The sequence below is a fragment of the Ovis canadensis genome, chromosome 20 (assembly GCF_042477335.2).
Source record: "Ovis canadensis isolate MfBH-ARS-UI-01 breed Bighorn chromosome 20, ARS-UI_OviCan_v2, whole genome shotgun sequence".
NCBI lineage: Eukaryota > Metazoa > Chordata > Mammalia > Artiodactyla > Bovidae > Ovis > Ovis canadensis.
The window spans coordinates 8,419,191-8,439,889 of NC_091264.1; positions in this window are offsets into that span (position 1 = coordinate 8,419,191).

Below are 20,699 nucleotides of genomic sequence, written 5' to 3' on the forward strand. Positions count from 1 at the left end.
CTCCAGAGCGGCAGCAGCAGTGTCACGCAGTCCGCCGCGTGGAACAAAGGATCTATGGTTTTCCCTCGAGTCTTTCCCACGAGGCTTTCCCACGAGGCTTTCCCACAGGGCTGTCAAACGTGCACACGTGGTGGGAGTCGATGCTCGGCTTGAACGTCAAGGCAGTGCTTGGAAAACAGGTTCCTCTGGAATGGACTGACACATCTGGGGGACTCTTGGACTGGTGGCACGACCCTGGAGTTCCTCTCGCCTTTCCTGTGGAGAGCGCCTCCTCTTGAGATGCGACGGGAACGCCGGGAATTCTTTCCCTACGAAACAGGGAAAGGATCCCTCATCTCGAGCTAGGAGGCGGAAACGGGGCTCCCCTGGATGTGTGCGCTACCCCACGTGCTTCCTCTCGAGTGGAGACGGTTATGTCGGGGAACTTCTTGAGTTGCAGCAAGGGTGTGAAGGACCCTTTGGAAGTTCCAGTGGTTAGATGTGATTGGCCTCGAGAAGCCTCAGCGGAAATGGGCCTCATCGCGCCTGGAGGGCAAAACCTCCTGGATTTTCTCGAGTTGCGGCAGGTGCTCTCGACTTACGACGGGGACCTCAGGGACCCGCTTTGGTGGCCTCAGGAAAGACCAGTCCCTATGCGAGTTCCTCGGGGGCCTATCGGGATTCCTCTCCCGTCGATGCCGGGGCTTAAGACCTTGTGTGGAGTCGGGGCCGGAACCTGAGGATTCCTCTCCAGTGCTGACATGGATCTTGGGGTACTTCTGGAGTCTCCCCAGGGGAGTCAGTCCTCGTCTCGAATGCGGGCATGCACTTGCGCTTTCCTCCAGAGCGGTAGCAGCAGTGTCACGCAGTCCGCCGCGTGGATCAAAGGATCTATGGTTTTGCCTCGAGTCTTTCGCACGAGGCTTTCCCACGAGGCTTTCCCACAGGGCTGTCCCACGTGCACACGTGGTGGGAGTCGATCCTCGGCTTGAACGACAAGGCAGTGCAGGGAAAACAGGTTCCTCTGGAATGGACTGACACATCTGGGGGACTCTTGGAATGGTGGTACGACCCTGGAGTTCCTCTCGCCTTTCCTGTGGAGAGCGCCTCCTCTTGAGATGCGACGGGAACGCCGGGAATTCTTTCCCTACGAAACAGGGAAAGGATCCCTCATCTCGAGCTAGGAGGCGGAAACGGGGCTCCCCTGGATGTGTGCGGGACCCACGTGCTTCCTCTCGAGTGGAGACGGGTATGTCGGGGAACTTCTTGAGTTGCAGCAAGGGTGTGAAGGACCCTTTGGAAGTTCCAGTGGTTAGATGTGATTGGTCTCGAGAAGCCTCAGCGGAAATGGGCCTCATCTCGCCTGGAGGGCAAAACCTCCTGGATTTTATCGAGTTGCGGCAGGTGCTCTCGGCTTACGACGGGGACCTCAGGGAACCGCTCTGGTGGCCTCAGGAAAGGCCAGTCCCCATGCGAGTTCCTCGGGGGCCTCTGGGGATTCCTCTCCCGTCGATGCCGGGGCCTAAGACCTTGTGTGGAGTCGGGGCCGGAACCTGAGGATTCCTCTCCAGTGCTGACATGGATCTTGGGGTACTTCTGGAGTCTCCCCAGGGGAGTCAGTCCTCGTCTCGAATGCGGGGATGCACTTGCGCTTTCCTCCAGAGCGGTAGCAGCAGTGTCACGCAGCCCGCCGCGTGGATCAAAGAATCTATGGTTTTCCCTCGTGTCTTTCCCACGAGGCTTTCCCACGAGGCTTTCCCACAGGGCTGTCCCACGTGCACACGTGGTGGGAGTCGATCCTCGGCTTGAACGTCAAGGCAGTGCAGGGAAAACAGGTTCCTCTGGAATGGACTGACACATCTGGGGGACTCTTGGAATGGTGGCACGACCCTGGAGTTCCTCTCGCCTTTCCTGTGGAGAGCGCCTCCTCTTGAGATGCGACGGGAACGCCGGGAATTCTTTCCCTACGAAACAGGGAAAGGATCCCTCATCTCGAGCTAGGAGGCGGAAACGGGGCTCCCCTGGATGTGTGCGGGACCCACGTGCTTCCTCTCGAGTGGAGACGGGTATGTCGGGGAACTTCTTGAGTTGCAGCAATGGTGTGAAGGACCCTTTGGAAGTTCCAGTGGTTAGATGTGATTGGCCTCGAGAAGCCTCAGCGGAAATGGGCCTCATCTCGCCTGGAGGGCAAAACCTCCTGGATTTTCTCGAGTTGCTTCAGGTGCTCTCGACTTACGACGGGAACCTCAGGGACCAGCTCTGGTGGCCTCAGGAAAGGCCAGTCCCTATGCGAGTTCCTCGGGGGCCTATCGGGATTCCTCTCCCGTCGATGCCGGGGCCTAAGACCTTGTGTGGAGTCGGGGCCGGAACCTGAGGATTCCTCTCCAGTGCTGACATGGATCTTGGGGTACTTCTGGAGTCTCCCCAGGGGAGTCAGTCCTCGTCTCGAATGCGGGCATGCACTTGCGCTTTCCTCCAGAGCGGTAGCAGCAGTGTCACGCAGTCCGCCGCGTGGATCAAAGGATCTATGGTTTTCCCTCGAGTCTTTCCCACGAGGCTTTCCCACGAGGCTTTCCCACAGGGCTGTCCCACGTGCACACGTGGTGGGAGTCGATCCTCGGCTTGAACTTCAAGGCAGTGCAGGGAAAACAGGTTCCTCTGGAATGGACTGACACATCTGGGGGACTCTTGGAATGGTGGCACGACCCTGGAGTTCCTCTCGCCTTTCCTGTGGAGAGCGCCTCGTCTTGAGATGTGACGGGAACGCCGGGAATTCTTTCCCTACGAAACAGGGAAAGGATCCCTCATCTCGAGCTAGGAGGCGGAAACGGGGCTCCCCTGGATGTGTGCGGGACCCCACGTGCTTCCTCTCGAGTGGAGACGGGTATGTCGGGGAACTTCTTGAGTTGCAGCAAGGGTGTGAAGGACCCTTTGGAAGTTCCAGTGGTTAGATGTGATTGGCCTCGAGAAGCCTCAGCGGAAATGGGCCTCATCTCGCCTGGAGGGCAAAACCTCCTGGATTTTCTCGAGTTGCGGCAGGTGCTCTCGACTTACGACGGGGACCTCAGGGAACCGCTCTGGTGGCCTCAGGAAAGGCCAGTCCCCATGCGAGTTCCTGGGGGGCCTCTCGGGATTCTTCTCCCGTCGATGCCGGGGCCTAAGACCTTGTGTGGAGTCGGGCCGGAACCTGAGGATTCCTCTCCAGTGCTGACATGGATCTTGGGGTACTTCTGGAGTCTCCCCAGGGGAGTCAGTCCTCGTCTCGAATGCGGGCATGCACTTGCGCTTTCCTCCAGAGCGGTAGCAGCAGTGTCACGCAGCCCGCCCCGTGGATCAAAGAATCTATGGTTTTCCCTCGTGTCTTTCCCACGAGGCTTTCCCACGAGGCTTTCCCACAGGGCTGTCCCACGTGCACACGTGGTGGGAGTCGATCCTCAGCTTGAACGTCAAGGCAGTGCAGGGAAAACAGGTTCCTCTGGAATGGACTGACACATCTGGGGGACTCTTGGAATGGTGGCACGACCCTGGAGTTCCTCTCGCCTTTCCTGTGGAGAGCGCCTCCTCTTGAGATGCGATGGGAACGCCGGGAATTCTTTCCCTACGAAACAGGGAAAGGATCCCTCATCTCGAGCTAGGAGGCGGAAACGGGGCTCCCCTGGATGTGTGCGGGACCCACGTGCTTCCTCTCGAGTGGAGACGGGTATGTCGGGGAACTTCTTGAGTTGCAGCAATGGTGTGAAGGACCCTTTGGAAGTTCCAGTGGTTAGATGTGATTGGCCTCGAGAAGCCTCAGGGGAAATGGGCCTCATCTCGCCTGGAGGGCAAAACCTCCTGGATTTTCTCGAGTTGCTTCAGGTGCTCTCGACTTACGACGGGAACCTCAGGGACCAGCTCTGGTGGCCTCAGGAAAGGCCAGTCCCTATGCGAGTTCCTCGGGGGCCTATCGGGATTCCTCTCCCGTCGATGCCGGGGCCTAAGACCTTGTGTGGAGTCGGGGCCGGAACCTGAGGATTCCTCTCCAGTGCTGACATGGATCTTGGGGTACTTCTGGAGTCTCCCCAGGGGAGTCAGTCCTCGTCTCGAATGCGGGCATGCACTTGCGCTTTCCTCCAGAGCGGTAGCAGCAGTGTCACGCAGTCCGCCGCGTGGATCAAAGGATCTATGGTTTTCCCTCGAGTCTTTCCCACGAGGCTTTCCCACGAGGCTTTCCCACAGGGCTGTCCCACGTGCACACGTGGTGGGAGTCGATCCTCGGCTTGAACGTCAAGGCAGTGCAGGGAAAACAGGTTCCTCTGGAATGGACTGACACATCTGGGGGACTCTTGGAATGGTGGCACGACCCTGGAGTTCCTCTCGCCTTTCCTGTGGAGAGCGCCTCGTCTTGAGATGTGACGGGAACGCCGGGAATTCTTTCCCTACGAAACAGGGAAAGGATCCCTCATCTCGAGCTATGAGGCGGAAACGGGGCTCCCCTGGATGTGTGCGGGACCCCACGTGCTTCCTCTCGAGTGGAGACGGGTATGTCGGGGAACTTCTTGAGTTGCAGCAAGGGTGTGAAGGACCCTTTGGAAGTTCCAGTGGTTAGATGTGATTGGCCTCGAGAAGCCTCAGCGGAAATGGGCCTCATCTCGCCTGGAGGGCAAAACCTCCTGGATTTTCTCGAGTTGCGGCAGGTGCTCTCGACTTACGACGGGGACCTCAGGGAACCGCTCTGGTGGCCTCAGGAAAGGCCAGTCCCCATGCGAGTTCCTGGGGGGCCTCTCGGGATTCTTCTCCCGTCGATGCCGGGGCCTAAGACCTTGTGTGGAGTCGGGCCGGAACCTGAGGATTCCTCTCCAGTGCTGACATGGATCTTGGGGTACTTCTGGAGTCTCCCCAGGGGAGTCAGTCCTCGTCTCGAATGCGGGCATGCACTTGCGCTTTCCTCCAGAGCGGTAGCAGCAGTGTCACGCAGTTCTCCGCGTGGATCAAAGAATCTATGGTTTTCCCTCGTGTCTTTCCCACGAGGCTTTCCCACGAGGCTTTCCCACAGGGCTGTCCCACGTGCACACGTGGTGGGAGTCGATCCTCGGCTTGAACGTCAAGGCAGTGCAGGGAAATCAGGTTCCTCTGGAATGGACTGACACATCTGGGGGACTCTTGGAATGGTGGCACGACCCTGGAGTTCCTCTCGCCTTTCCTGTGGAGAGCGCCTCCTCTTGAGATGCGACGGGAACGCCGGGAATTCTTTCCCTACGAAACAGGGAAAGGATCCCTCATCTCGAGCTAGGAGGCGGAAACGGGGCTCCCCTGGATGTGTGCGGGACCCACGTGCTTCCTCTCGAGTGGAGACGGGTATGTCGGGGAACTTCTTGAGTTGCAGCAATGGTGTGAAGGACCCTTTGGAAGTTCCAGTGGTTAGATGTGATTGGCCTCGAGAAGCCTCAGCGGAAATGGGCCTCATCTCGCCTGGAGGGCAAAACCTCCTGGATTTTCTCGAGTTGCTTCAGGTGCTCTCGACTTACGACGGGGACCTCAGGGACCAGCTCTGGTGTCCTCAGGAAAGGCCAGTCCCTATGCGAGTTCCCGGGGGCCTATCGGGATTCCTCTCCCGTCGATGCCGGGCCTAAGACCTTGTGTGGAGTCGGGGCCGGAACCTGAGGATTCCTCTCCAGTGCTGACATGGATCTTGGGGTACTTCTGGAGTCTCCCCAGGGGAGTCAGTCCTCGTCTCGAATGCGGGCATGCACTTGCGCTTTCCTCCAGAGCGGTAGCAGCAGTGTCACGCAGTCCGCCGCGTGGATCAAAGAATCTATGGTTTTCCCTCGTGTCTTTCCCACGAGGCTTTCCCACGAGGCTTTCCCACAGGGCTGTCCCACGTGCACACGTGGTGGGAGTCGATCCTCGGCTTGAACGTCAAGGCAGTGCAGGGAAAACAGGTTCCTCTGGAATGGACTGACACATCTGGGGGACTCTTGGAATGGTGGCACGACCCTGGAGTTCCTCTCGCCTTTCCTGTGGAGAGCGCCTCCTCTTGAGATGCTACGGGAACGCCGGGAATTCTTTCCCTACGAAACAGGGAAAGGATCCCTCATCTCGAGCTAGGAGGCGGAAACGGGGCTCCCCTGGATGTGTGCGGGACCCACGTGCTTCCTCTCGAGTGGAGACGGGTATGTCGGGGAACTTCTTGAGTTGCAGCAATGGTGTGAAGGACCCTTTGGAAGTTCCAGTGGTTAGATGTGATTGGCCTCGAGAAGCCTCAGCGGAAATGGGCCTCATCTCGCCTGGAGGGCAAAACCTCCTGGATTTTCTCGAGTTGCTTCAGGGGCTCTCGACTTACGACGGGGACCTCAGGGACCAGCTCTGGTGTCCTCAGGAAAGGCCAGTCCCTATGCGAGTTCCTCGGGGGCCTATCGGGATTACTCTCCCGTCGATGCCGGGCCTAAGACCTTGTGTGGAGTCGGGGCCGGAACCTGAGGATTCCTCTCCAGTGCTGACATGGATCTTGGGGAACTTCTGGAGTCTCCCCAGGGGAGTCAGTCCTCGTCTCGAATGCGGGCATGCACTTGCGCTTTCCTCCAGAGCGGTAGCAGCAGTGTCACGCAGTCCTCCGCGTGGATCAAAGGATCTATGGTTTTCCCTCGAGTCTTTCCCACGAGGCTTTCCCACGAGGCTTTCCCACGTGCACACGTGGTGGGAGTCGATCCTCGGCTTGAACGACAAGGCAGTGCAGGGAAAACAGGTTCCTCTGGAATGGACTGACACATCTGGGGGACTCTTGGAATGGTGGCACGACCCTGGAGTTCCTCTCGCCTTTCCTGTGGAGAGCGCCTCCTCTTGAGATGCGACGGGAACGCCGGGAATTCTTTCCCTACGAAACAGGGAAAGGATCCCTCATCTCGAGCTAGGAGGGGAAACGGGGCTCCCCTGGATGTGTGCGGGACACCACGTGCTTCCTCTAGAGTGCAGACGGGTATGTCGGGGAACTTCTTGAGTTGCAGCAAGGGTGTGAAGGACCCTTTGGAAGTTCCAGTGGTTAGACGTGATTGGCCTCGAGAAGCCTCAGCGGAAATGGGCCTCATCTCGCCTGGAGGGCAAAACCTCCTGGATTTTCTCGAGTTGCGGCAGGTGCTCTCGACTTACGACGGGGACCTCAGGGACCCGCTCTGGTGGCCTCAGGAAAGGCCAGTCCCCATGCGAGTTCCTCGGGGGCCTCTCGGGATTCCTCTCCCGTCGATGCCGGGGCCTAAGACCTTGTGTGGAGTCGGGGCCGGAACCTGAGGATTCCTCTCCAGTGCTGACATGGATCTTGGGGTACTTCTGGAGTCTCCCCAGGGGGGTCAGTCCTCGTCTCGAATGCGGGCATGCACTTGCACTTTCCTCCAGAGCGGTAGCAGCAGTGTCACGCAGTCCGCCGCGTGGATAAAATGATCTATGGTTTTCCCTCGAGTCTTTCCCACGAGTCTTTCCCACGAGGCTTTCCCACAGGGCTGTCCCACGTGCACACGTGGTGGGAGTCGATCCTCGGCTTGAACGTCAAGGCAGTGCAGGGAAAACAGGTTCCTCTGGAATGGACTGACACATCTGGGGGACTCTTGGAATGGTGGCCCGACCCTGGAGTTCCTCTCGCCTTTCCTGTGGAGAGCGCCTCGTCTTGAGATGTGACGGGAACGCCGGGAATTCTTTCCCTACGAAACAGGGAAAGGATCCCTCATCTCGAGCTAGGAGGCGGAAACGGGGCTCCCCTGGATGTGTGCGGGACCCCACGTGCTTCCTCTCGAGTGGAGACGGGTATGTCGCGGAACTTCTTGAGTTGCAGCAAGGTTGTGAAGGACCCTTTGGAAGTTCCAGTGGTTAGACGTGATTAGCGTCGAGAAGCCTCAGCGGAAATGGGCCTCATCGCGCCTGGAGGGCAAAACCTCCTGGATTTTCTCGAGTTGCGGCAGGTGCTCTCGACTTACGACGGGGACCTCAGGGACCCGCTCTGGTGGCCTCAGGAAAGGCCAGTCCCCATGCGAGTTCCTCAGGGGCCTCTGGGGATTCCTCTCCCGTCGATGCCGGGGCCTAAGACCTTGTGTGGAGTCGGGGCCGGAACCTGAGGATTCCTCTCCAGTGCTGACATGGATCTTGGGGTACTTCTGGAGTCTCCCCAGGGGAGTCAGTCCTCGTCTCGAATGCGGGCATGCACTTGCGCTTTCCTCCAGAGCGGTAGCAGCAGTGTCACGCAGTCCGCCGCGTGGAACAAAGGATCTATGGTTTTCCCTCGAGTCTTTCCCACGAGGCTTTCCCACGAGGCTTTCCCACAGGGCTGTCCCACGTGCACACGTGGTGGGAGTCGATCCTCGGCTTGAACGTCAAGGCAGTGCAGGGAAAACAGGTTCCTCTGGAATGGACTGAAACATCTGGGGGACTCTTGGAATGGTGGCACGACCCTGGAGTTCCTCTCGCCTTTCCTGTGGAGAGCGCCTCCTCTTGAGATGCGACGGGAACGCCGGGAATTCTTTCCCTACGAAACAGGGAAAGGATCCCTCATCTCGAGCTAGGAGGCGGAAACGGGGCTCCCCTGGATGTGTGCGGGACCCCACGTGCTTCCTCTCGAGTGGAGACGGTTATGTCGGGGAACTTCTTGAGTTGCAGCAATGGTGTGAAGGACCCTTTGGAAGTTCCAGTGGTTAGATATGATTGGCCTCGAGAAGCCTCAGCGGAAGTGGGCCTCATCTCGCCTGGAGGGTAAAACCTCCTGGATTTTCTCGAGTTGCGGCAGGTGCTCTCGACTTACGACGGGGATCTCAGGGACCCGCTCTGGTGGCCTCAGGAAAGGCCAGTCCCTATGCGAGTTCCTCCGGGGCCTATCGGGATTCCTCTCCCGTCGATGCCGGGGCCTAAGACCTTGTGTGGAGTCGGGGCCGGAACCTGAGGATTCCTCTCCAGTGCTGACATGGATCTTGGGGTACTTCTGGAGTCTCCCCAGGGGAGTCAGTCCTCGTCTCGAATGCGGGCATGCACTTGCGCTTTCCTCCAGAGCGGTAGCAGCAGTGTCACGCAGTCCGCCGCGTGGATCAAAGGATCTATGGTTTTCCCTCGAGTCTTTCCCACGAGGCTTTCCCACGAGGCTTTCCCACAGGGCTGTCCCACGTGCACACGTGGTGGGAGTCGATCCTCGGCTTGAACGACAAGGCAGTGCAGGGAAAACAGGTTCCTCTGGAATGGACTGACACATCTGGGGGACTCTTGGAATGGTGGTACGACCCTGGAGTTCCTCTCGCCTTTCCTGTGGAGAGCGCCTCCTCTTGAGATGCGACGGGAAGCTGGGAATTCTTTCCCTACGAAACAGGGAAAGGATCCCTCTTCTCGAGCTAGGAGGCGGAAACGGGGCTGCCCTGGATGTTTGCGGGACCCACGTGCTTCCTCTCGAGTGGAGACGGGTATGTCGGGGAACTTCTTGAGTTGCAGCAAGGGTGTGAAGGACCCTTTGGAAGTTCCAGTGGTTATACGTGATTAGCCTCGAGAAGCCTCAGCGGAAATGGGCCTCATCGCGCCTGGAGGGCAAAACCTCCTGGATTTTCTCGAGTTGCGGCAGGTGCTCTCGACTTACGACGGGGACCTCAGGGACCCGCTCTGGTGGCCTCAGGAAAGGCCAGTCCCCATGCGAGTTCCTCGGGGGCCTCTGGGGATTCCTCTCCCGTCGATGCCGGGGCCTAAGACCTTGTGTGGAGTCGGGGCCGGAATCTGAGGATTCCTCTCCAGTGCTGACATGGATCTTGGGGTACTTCTGGAGTCTCCCCAGGGGAGTCAGTCCTCGTCTCGAATGCGGGCATGCACTTGCGCTTTCCTCCAGAGCGGTAGCAGCAGTGTCACGCAGTCCGCCGCGTGGATCAAAGAATGTATGGTTTTCCCTCGAGTCTTTCCCACGAGGCTTTCCCACGAGGCTTTCCCACAGGGCTGTCCCACGTGCACACGTGGTGGGAGTCGATCCTCGGCTTGAACGTCAAGGCAGTGCAGGGAAAACAGGTTCCTCTGGAATGGACTGACACATCTGGGGGACTCTTGGAATGGTGGCACGACCCTGGAGTTCCTCTCGCCTTTCCTGTGGAGAGCGCCTCCTCTTGAGATGCGACGGGAACGCCGGGAATTCTTTCCCTACGAAACAGGGAAAGGATCCCTCATCTCGAGCTAGGAGGCGGAAACGGGGCTCCCCTGGATGTGTGCGGGACCCACGTGCTTCCTCTCGAGTGGAGACGGGTATGTCGGGGAACTTCTTGAGTTGCAGCAATGGTGTGAAGGACCCTTTGGAAGTTCCAGTGGTTAGATGTGATTGGCCTCGAGAAGCCTCAGCGGAAATGGGCCTCATCTCGCCTGGAGGGCAAAACCTCCTGGATTTTCTCGAGTTGCTTCAGGTGCTCTCGACTTACGACGGGAACCTCAGGGACCAGCTCTGGTGGCCTCAGGAAAGGCCAGTCCCTATGCGAGTTCCTCGGGGGCCTATCGGGATTCCTCTCCCGTCGATGCCGGGGCCTAAGACCTTGTGTGGAGTCGGGGCCGGAACCTGAGGATTCCTCTCCAGTGCTGACATGGATCTTGGGGTACTTCTGGAGTCTCCCCAGGGGAGTCAGTCCTCGTCTCGAATGCGGGCATGCACTTGCGCTTTCCTCCAGAGCGGTAGCAGCAGTGTCACGCAGTCCGCCGCGTGGATCAAAGGATCTATGGTTTTCCCTCGAGTCTTTCCCACGAGGCTTTCCCACGAGGCTTTCCCACAGGGCTGTCCCACGTGCACACGTGGTGGGAGTCGATCCTCGGCTTGAACGTCAAGGCAGTGCAGGGAAAACAGGTTCCTCTGGAATGGACTGACACATCTGGGGGACTCTTGGAATGGTGGCACGACCCTGGAGTTCCTCTCGCCTTTCCTGTGGAGAGCGCCTCGTCTTGAGATGCGACGGGAACGCCGGGAATTCTTTCCCTACGAAACAGGGAAAGGATCCCTCATCTCGAGCTAGGAGGCGGAAACGGGGCTCCCCTGGATGTGTGCGGGACCCCACGTGCTTCCTCTCGAGTGGAGACGGGTATGTCGGGGAACTTCTTGAGTTGCAGCAAGGGTGTGAAGGACCCTTTGGAAGTTCCAGTGGTTAGATGTGATTGGCCTCGAGAAGCCTCAGCGGAAATGGGCCTCATCTCGCCTGGAGGGCAAAACCTCCTGGATTTTCTCGAGTTGCGGCAGGTGCTCTCGACTTACGACGGGGACCTCAGGGAACCGCTCTGGTGGCCTCAGGAAAGGCCAGTCCCCATGCGAGTTCCTCGGGTGCCTCTCGGGATTCTTCTCCCGTCGATGCCGGGGCCTAAGACCTTGTGTGGAGTCGGGCCGGAACCTGAGGATTCCTCTCCAGTGCTGACATGGATCTTGGGGTACTTCTGGAGTCTCCCCAGGGGAGTCAGTCCTCGTCTCGAATGCGGGCATGCACTTGCGCTTTCCTCCAGAGCGGTAGCAGCAGTGTCACGCAGTCCTCCGCGTGGATCAAAGAATCTATGGTTTTCCCTCGTGTCTTTCCCACGAGGCTTTCCCACGAGGCTTTCCCACAGGGCTGTCCCACGTGCACACGTGGTGGGAGTCGATCCTCGGCTTGAACGTCAAGGCAGTGCAGGGAAATCAGGTTCCTCTGGAATGGACTGACACATCTGGGGGACTCTTGGAATGGTGGCACGACCCTGGAGTTCCTCTCGCCTTTCCTGTGGAGAGCGCCTCCTCTTGAGATGCGACGGGAACGCCGGGAATTCTTTCCCTACGAAACAGGGAAAGGATCCCTCATCTCGAGCTAGGAGGCGGAAACGGGGCTCCCCTGGATGTGTGCGGGACCCACGTGCTTCCTCTCGAGTGGAGACGGGTATGTCGGGGAACTTCTTGAGTTGCAGCAATGGTGTGAAGGACCCTTTGGAAGTTCCAGTGGTTAGATGTGATTGGCCTCGAGAAGCCTCAGCGGAAATGGGCCTCATCTCGCCTGGAGGGCAAAACCTCCTGGATTTTCTCGAGTTGCTTCAGGTGCTCTCGACTTACGACGGGGACCTCAGGGACCAGCTCTGGTGTCCTCAGGAAAGGCCAGTCCCTATGCGAGTTCCCGGGGGCCTATCGGGATTCCTCTCCCGTCGATGCCGGGCCTAAGACCTTGTGTGGAGTCGGGGCCGGAACCTGAGGATTCCTCTCCAGTGCTGACATGGATCTTGGGGTACTTCTGGAGTCTCCCCAGGGGAGTCAGTCCTCGTCTCGAATGCGGGCATGCACTTGCGCTTTCCTCCAGAGCGGTAGCAGCAGTGTCACGCAGTCCGCCGCGTGGATCAAAGAATCTATGGTTTTCCCTCGTGTCTTTCCCACGAGGCTTTCCCACGAGGCTTTCCCACAGGGCTGTCCCACGTGCACACGTGGTGGGAGTCGATCCTCGGCTTGAACGTCAAGGCAGTGCAGGGAAAACAGGTTCCTCTGGAATGGACTGACACATCTGGGGGACTCTTGGAATGGTGGCACGACCCTGGAGTTCCTCTCGCCTTTCCTGTGGAGAGCGCCTCCTCTTGAGATGCTACGGGAACGCCGGGAATTCTTTCCCTACGAAACAGGGAAAGGATCCCTCATCTCGAGCTAGGAGGCGGAAACGGGGCTCCCCTGGATGTGTGCGGGACCCACGTGCTTCCTCTCGAGTGGAGACGGGTATGTCGGGGAACTTCTTGAGTTGCAGCAATGGTGTGAAGGACCCTTTGGAAGTTCCAGTGGTTAGATGTGATTGGCCTCGAGAAGCCTCAGCGGAAATGGGCCTCATCTCGCCTGGAGGGCAAAACCTCCTGGATTTTCTCGAGTTGCTTCAGGGGCTCTCGACTTACGACGGGGACCTCAGGGACCAGCTCTGGTGTCCTCAGGAAAGGCCAGTCCCTATGCGAGTTCCTCGGGGGCCTATCGGGATTACTCTCCCGTCGATGCCGGGCCTAAGACCTTGTGTGGAGTCGGGGCCGGAACCTGAGGATTCCTCTCCAGTGCTGACATGGATCTTGGGGAACTTCTGGAGTCTCCCCAGGGGAGTCAGTCCTCGTCTCGAATGCGGGCATGCACTTGCGCTTTCCTCCAGAGCGGTAGCAGCAGTGTCACGCAGTCCTCCGCGTGGATCAAAGGATCTATGGTTTTCCCTCGAGTCTTTCCCACGAGGCTTTCCCACGAGGCTTTCCCACGTGCACACGTGGTGGGAGTCGATCCTCGGCTTGAACGACAAGGCAGTGCAGGGAAAACAGGTTCCTCTGGAATGGACTGACACATCTGGGGGACTCTTGGAATGGTGGCACGACCCTGGAGTTCCTCTCGCCTTTCCTGTGGAGAGCGCCTCCTCTTGAGATGCGACGGGAACGCCGGGAATTCTTTCCCTACGAAACAGGGAAAGGATCCCTCATCTCGAGCTAGGAGGGGAAACGGGGCTCCCCTGGATGTGTGCGGGACACCACGTGCTTCCTCTAGAGTGCAGACGGGTATGTCGGGGAACTTCTTGAGTTGCAGCAAGGGTGTGAAGGACCCTTTGGAAGTTCCAGTGGTTAGACGTGATTGGCCTCGAGAAGCCTCAGCGGAAATGGGCCTCATCTCGCCTGGAGGGCAAAACCTCCTGGATTTTCTCGAGTTGCGGCAGGTGCTCTCGACTTACGACGGGGACCTCAGGGACCCGCTCTGGTGGCCTCAGGAAAGGCCAGTCCCCATGCGAGTTCCTCGGGGGCCTCTCGGGATTCCTCTCCCGTCGATGCCGGGGCCTAAGACCTTGTGTGGAGTCGGGGCCGGAACCTGAGGATTCCTCTCCAGTGCTGACATGGATCTTGGGGTACTTCTGGAGTCTCCCCAGGGGGGTCAGTCCTCGTCTCGAATGCGGGCATGCACTTGCACTTTCCTCCAGAGCGGTAGCAGCAGTGTCACGCAGTCCGCCGCGTGGATAAAATGATCTATGGTTTTCCCTCGAGTCTTTCCCACGAGTCTTTCCCACGAGGCTTTCCCACAGGGCTGTCCCACGTGCACACGTGGTGGGAGTCGATCCTCGGCTTGAACGTCAAGGCAGTGCAGGGAAAACAGGTTCCTCTGGAATGGACTGACACATCTGGGGGACTCTTGGAATGGTGGCCCGACCCTGGAGTTCCTCTCGCCTTTCCTGTGGAGAGCGCCTCGTCTTGAGATGTGACGGGAACGCCGGGAATTCTTTCCCTACGAAACAGGGAAAGGATCCCTCATCTCGAGCTAGGAGGCGGAAACGGGGCTCCCCTGGATGTGTGCGGGACCCCACGTGCTTCCTCTCGAGTGGAGACGGGTATGTCGCGGAACTTCTTGAGTTGCAGCAAGGTTGTGAAGGACCCTTTGGAAGTTCCAGTGGTTAGACGTGATTAGCGTCGAGAAGCCTCAGCGGAAATGGGCCTCATCGCGCCTGGAGGGCAAAACCTCCTGGATTTTCTCGAGTTGCGGCAGGTGCTCTCGACTTACGACGGGGACCTCAGGGACCCGCTCTGGTGGCCTCAGGAAAGGCCAGTCCCCATGCGAGTTCCTCAGGGGCCTCTGGGGATTCCTCTCCCGTCGATGCCGGGGCCTAAGACCTTGTGTGGAGTCGGGGCCGGAACCTGAGGATTCCTCTCCAGTGCTGACATGGATCTTGGGGTACTTCTGGAGTCTCCCCAGGGGAGTCAGTCCTCGTCTCGAATGCGGGCATGCACTTGCGCTTTCCTCCAGAGCGGTAGCAGCAGTGTCACGCAGTCCGCCGCGTGGAACAAAGGATCTATGGTTTTCCCTCGAGTCTTTCCCACGAGGCTTTCCCACGAGGCTTTCCCACAGGGCTGTCCCACGTGCACACGTGGTGGGAGTCGATCCTCGGCTTGAACGTCAAGGCAGTGCAGGGAAAACAGGTTCCTCTGGAATGGACTGAAACATCTGGGGGACTCTTGGAATGGTGGCACGACCCTGGAGTTCCTCTCGCCTTTCCTGTGGAGAGCGCCTCCTCTTGAGATGCGACGGGAACGCCGGGAATTCTTTCCCTACGAAACAGGGAAAGGATCCCTCATCTCGAGCTAGGAGGCGGAAACGGGGCTCCCCTGGATGTGTGCGGGACCCCACGTGCTTCCTCTCGAGTGGAGACGGTTATGTCGGGGAACTTCTTGAGTTGCAGCAATGGTGTGAAGGACCCTTTGGAAGTTCCAGTGGTTAGATATGATTGGCCTCGAGAAGCCTCAGCGGAAGTGGGCCTCATCTCGCCTGGAGGGTAAAACCTCCTGGATTTTCTCGAGTTGCGGCAGGTGCTCTCGACTTACGACGGGGATCTCAGGGACCCGCTCTGGTGGCCTCAGGAAAGGCCAGTCCCTATGCGAGTTCCTCCGGGGCCTATCGGGATTCCTCTCCCGTCGATGCCGGGGCCTAAGACCTTGTGTGGAGTCGGGGCCGGAACCTGAGGATTCCTCTCCAGTGCTGACATGGATCTTGGGGTACTTCTGGAGTCTCCCCAGGGGAGTCAGTCCTCGTCTCGAATGCGGGCATGCACTTGCGCTTTCCTCCAGAGCGGTAGCAGCAGTGTCACGCAGTCCGCCGCGTGGATCAAAGGATCTATGGTTTTCCCTCGAGTCTTTCCCACGAGGCTTTCCCACGAGGCTTTCCCACAGGGCTGTCCCACGTGCACACGTGGTGGGAGTCGATCCTCGGCTTGAACGACAAGGCAGTGCAGGGAAAACAGGTTCCTCTGGAATGGACTGACACATCTGGGGGACTCTTGGAATGGTGGTACGACCCTGGAGTTCCTCTCGCCTTTCCTGTGGAGAGCGCCTCCTCTTGAGATGCGACGGGAAGCTGGGAATTCTTTCCCTACGAAACAGGGAAAGGATCCCTCTTCTCGAGCTAGGAGGCGGAAACGGGGCTGCCCTGGATGTTTGCGGGACCCACGTGCTTCCTCTCGAGTGGAGACGGGTATGTCGGGGAACTTCTTGAGTTGCAGCAAGGGTGTGAAGGACCCTTTGGAAGTTCCAGTGGTTATACGTGATTAGCCTCGAGAAGCCTCAGCGGAAATGGGCCTCATCGCGCCTGGAGGGCAAAACCTCCTGGATTTTCTCGAGTTGCGGCAGGTGCTCTCGACTTACGACGGGGACCTCAGGGACCCGCTCTGGTGGCCTCAGGAAAGGCCAGTCCCCATGCGAGTTCCTCGGGGGCCTCTGGGGATTCCTCTCCCGTCGATGCCGGGGCCTAAGACCTTGTGTGGAGTCGGGGCCGGAATCTGAGGATTCCTCTCCAGTGCTGACATGGATCTTGGGGTACTTCTGGAGTCTCCCCAGGGGAGTCAGTCCTCGTCTCGAATGCGGGCATGCACTTGCGCTTTCCTCCAGAGCGGTAGCAGCAGTGTCACGCAGTCCGCCGCGTGGATCAAAGAATCTATGGTTTTCCCTCGTGTCTTTCCCACGAGGCTTTCCCACGAGGCTTTCCCACAGGGCTGTCCCACGTGCACACGTGGTGGGAGTCGATCCTCGGCTTGAACGTCAAGGCAGTGCAGGGAAAACAGGTTCCTCTGGAATGGACTGACACATCTGGGGGACTCTTGGAATGGTGGCACGACCCTGGAGTTCCTCTCGCCTTTCCTGTGGAGAGCGCCTCCTCTTGAGATGCGACGGGAACGCCGGGAATTCTTTCCCTACGAAACAGGGAAAGGATCCCTCATCTCGAGCTAGGAGGCGGAAACGGGGCTCCCCTGGATGTGTGCGGGACCCACGTGCTTCCTCTCGAGTGGAGACGGGTATGTCGGGGAACTTCTTGAGTTGCAGCAATGGTGTGAAGGACCCTTTGGAAGTTCCAGTGGTTAGATGTGATTGGCCTCGAGAAGCCTCAGCGGAAATGGGCCTCATCTCGCCTGGAGGGCAAAACCTCCTGGATTTTCTCGAGTTGCTTCAGGTGCTCTCGACTTACGACGGGAACCTCAGGGACCAGCTCTGGTGGCCTCAGGAAAGGCCAGTCCCTATGCGAGTTCCTCGGGGGCCTATCGGGATTCCTCTCCCGTCGATGCCGGGGCCTAAGACCTTGTGTGGAGTCGGGGCCGGAACCTGAGGATTCCTCTCCAGTGCTGACATGGATCTTGGGGTACTTCTGGAGTCTCCCCAGGGGAGTCAGTCCTCGTCTCGAATGCGGGCATGCACTTGCGCTTTCCTCCAGAGCGGTAGCAGCAGTGTCACGCAGTCCGCCGCGTGGATCAAAGGATCTATGGTTTTCCCTCGAGTCTTTCCCACGAGGCTTTCCCACGAGGCTTTCCCACAGGGCTGTCCCACGTGCACACGTGGTGGGAGTCGATCCTCGGCTTGAACGTCAAGGCAGTGCAGGGAAAACAGGTTCCTCTGGAATGGACTGACACATCTGGGGGACTCTTGGAATGGTGGCACGACCCTGGAGTTCCTCTCGCCTTTCCTGTGGAGAGCGCCTCGTCTTGAGATGTGACGGGAACGCCGGGAATTCTTTCCCTACGAAACAGGGAAAGGATCCCTCATCTCGAGCTAGGAGGCGGAAACGGGGCTCCCCTGGATGTGTGCGGGACCCCACGTGCTTCCTCTCGAGTGGAGACGGGTATGTCGGGGAACTTCTTGAGTTGCAGCAAGGGTGTGAAGGACCCTTTGGAAGTTCCAGTGGTTAGATGTGATTGGCCTCGAGAAGCCTCAGCGGAAATGGGCCTCATCTCGCCTGGAGGGCAAAACCTCCTGGATTTTCTCGAGTTGCGGCAGGTGCTCTCGACTTACGACGGGGACCTCAGGGAACCGCTCTGGTGGCCTCAGGAAAGGCCAGTCCCCATGCGAGTTCCTCGGGTGCCTCTCGGGATTCTTCTCCCGTCGATGCCGGGGCCTAAGACCTTGTGTGGAGTCGGGCCGGAACCTGAGGATTCCTCTCCAGTGCTGACATGGATCTTGGGGTACTTCTGGAGTCTCCCCAGGGGAGTCAGTCCTCGTCTCGAATGCGGGCATGCACTTGCGCTTTCCTCCAGAGCGGTAGCAGCAGTGTCACGCAGTCCTCCGCGTGGATCAAAGAATCTATGGTTTTCCCTCGTGTCTTTCCCACGAGGCTTTCCCACGAGGCTTTCCCACAGGGCTGTCCCACGTGCACACGTGGTGGGAGTCGATCCTCGGCTTGAACGTCAAGGCAGTGCAGGGAAATCAGGTTCCTCTGGAATGGACTGACACATCTGGGGGACTCTTGGAATGGTGGCACGACCCTGGAGTTCCTCTCGCCTTTCCTGTGGAGAGCGCCTCCTCTTGAGATGCGACGGGAACGCCGGGAATTCTTTCCCTACGAAACAGGGAAAGGATCCCTCATCTCGAGCTAGGAGGCGGAAACGGGGCTCCCCTGGATGTGTGCGGGACCCACGTGCTTCCTCTCGAGTGGAGACGGGTATGTCGGGGAACTTCTTGAGTTGCAGCAATGGTGTGAAGGACCCTTTGGAAGTTCCAGTGGTTAGATGTGATTGGCCTCGAGAAGCCTCAGCGGAAATGGGCCTCATCTCGCCTGGAGGGCAAAACCTCCTGGATTTTCTCGAGTTGCTTCAGGTGCTCTTGACTTACGACGGGGACCTCAGGGACCAGCTCTGATGTCCTCAGGAAAGGCCAGTCCCTATGCGAGTTCCTCGGGGGCCTATCGGGATTCCTCTCCCGTCGATGCCGGGCCTAAGACCTTGTGTGGAGTCGGGGCCGGAACCTGAGGATTCCTCTCCAGTGCTGACATGGATCTTGGGGTACTTCTGGAGTCTCCCCAGGGGAGTCAGTCCTCGTCTCGAATGCGGGCATGCACTTGCGCTTTCCTCCAGAGCGGTAGCAGCAGTGTCACGCAGTCCGCCGCGTGGATCAAAGAATCTATGGTTTTCCCTCGTGTCTTTCCCACGAGGCTTTCCCACGAGGCTTTCCCACAGGGCTGTCCAACGTGCACACGTGGTGGGAGTCGATCCTCGGCTTGAACGTCAAGGCAGTGCAGGGAAAACAGGTTCCTCTGGAATGGACTGACACATCTGGGGGACTCTTGGAATGGTGGCACGACCCTGGAGTTCCTCTCGCCTTTCCTGTGGAGAGCGCCTCCTCTTGAGATGCTACGGGAACGCCGGGAATTCTTTCCCTACGAAACAGGGAAAGGATCCCTCATCTCGAGCTAGGAGGCGGAAACGGGGCTCCCCTGGATGTGTGCGGGACCCACGTGCTTCCTCTCGAGTGGAGACGGGTATGTCGGGGAACTTCTTGAGTTGCAGCAATGGTGTGAAGGACCCTTTGGAAGTTCCAGTGGTTAGATGTGATTGGCCTCGAGAAGCCTCAGCGGAAATGGGCCTCATCTCGCCTGGAGGGCAAAACCTCCTGGATTTTCTCGAGTTGCTTCAGGTGCTCTCGACTTACGACGGGGACCTCAGGGACCAGCTCTGGTGTCCTCAGGAAAGGCCAGTCCCTATGCGAGTTCCTCGGGGGCCTATCGGGATTACTCTCCCGTCGATGCCGGGCCTAAGACCTTGTGTGGAGTCGGGGCCGGAACCTGAGGATTCCTCTCCAGTGCTGACATGGATCTTGGGGTACTTCTGGAGTCTCCCCAGGGGAGTCAGTCCTCGTCTCGAATGCGGGCATGCACTTGCGCTTTCCTCCAGAGCGGTAGCAGCAGTGTCACGCAGTCCGCCGCGTGGATCAAAGGATCTATGGTTTTCCCTCGAGTCTTTCCCACGAGGCTTTCCCACGAGGCTTTCCCACAGGGCTGTCCCACGTGCACACGTGGTGGGAGTCGATCCTCGGCTTGAACGTCAAGGCAGTGCAGGGAAAACAGGTTCCTCTGGAATGGACTGACACATCTGGGGGACTCTTGGAATGGTGGCACGACCCTGGAGTTCCTCTCGCCTTTCCTGTGGAGAGCGCCTCGTCTTGAGATGTGACGGGAACGCCGGGAATTCTTTCCCTACGAAACAGGGAAAGGATCCCTCATCTCGAGCTAGGAGGCGGAAACGGGGCTCCCCTGGATGTGTGCGGGACCCCACGTGCTTCCTCTCGAGTGGAGACGGGTATGTCGGGGAACTTCTTGAGTTGCAGCAAGGGTGTGAAGGACCCTTTGGAAGTTCCAGTGGTTAGATGTGATTGGCCTCGAGAAGCCTCAGCGGAAATGGGCCTCATCTCACCTGGAGGGCAAAACCTCCTGGATTTTCTCGAGTTGCGGCAGGTGCTCTCGACTTACGACGGGGACCTCAGGGAACCGCTCTGGTGGCCTCAGGAAAGGCCAGTCCCCATGCGAGTTCCTCGGGTGCCTCTCGGGATTCTTCTCCCGTCGATGCCGGGGCCTAAGACCTTGTGTGGAGTCGGGCCGGAACCTGAGGATTCCTCTCCAGTGCTGACATGGATCTTGGGGTACTTCTGGAGTCTCCCCAGGGGAGTCAGTCCTCGTCTCGAATGCGGGCATGCACTTGCGCTTTCCTCCAGAGCGGTAGCAGCAGTGTCACGCAGTCCTCCGCGTGGATCAAAGAATCTATGGTTTTCCCTCGTGTCTTTCCCACGAGGCTTTCCCACGAGGCTTTCCCACAGGGCTGTCCAACGTGCACACGTGGTGGGAGTCGATCCTCGGCTTGAACGTCAAGGCAGTGCAGGGAAATCAGGTTCCTCTGGAATGGACTGACACATCTGGGGGACTCTTGGAATGGTGGCACGACCCTGGAGTTCCTCTCGCCTTTCCTGTGGAGAGCGCCTCCTCTTGAGATGCGACGGGAACGCCGGGAATTCTT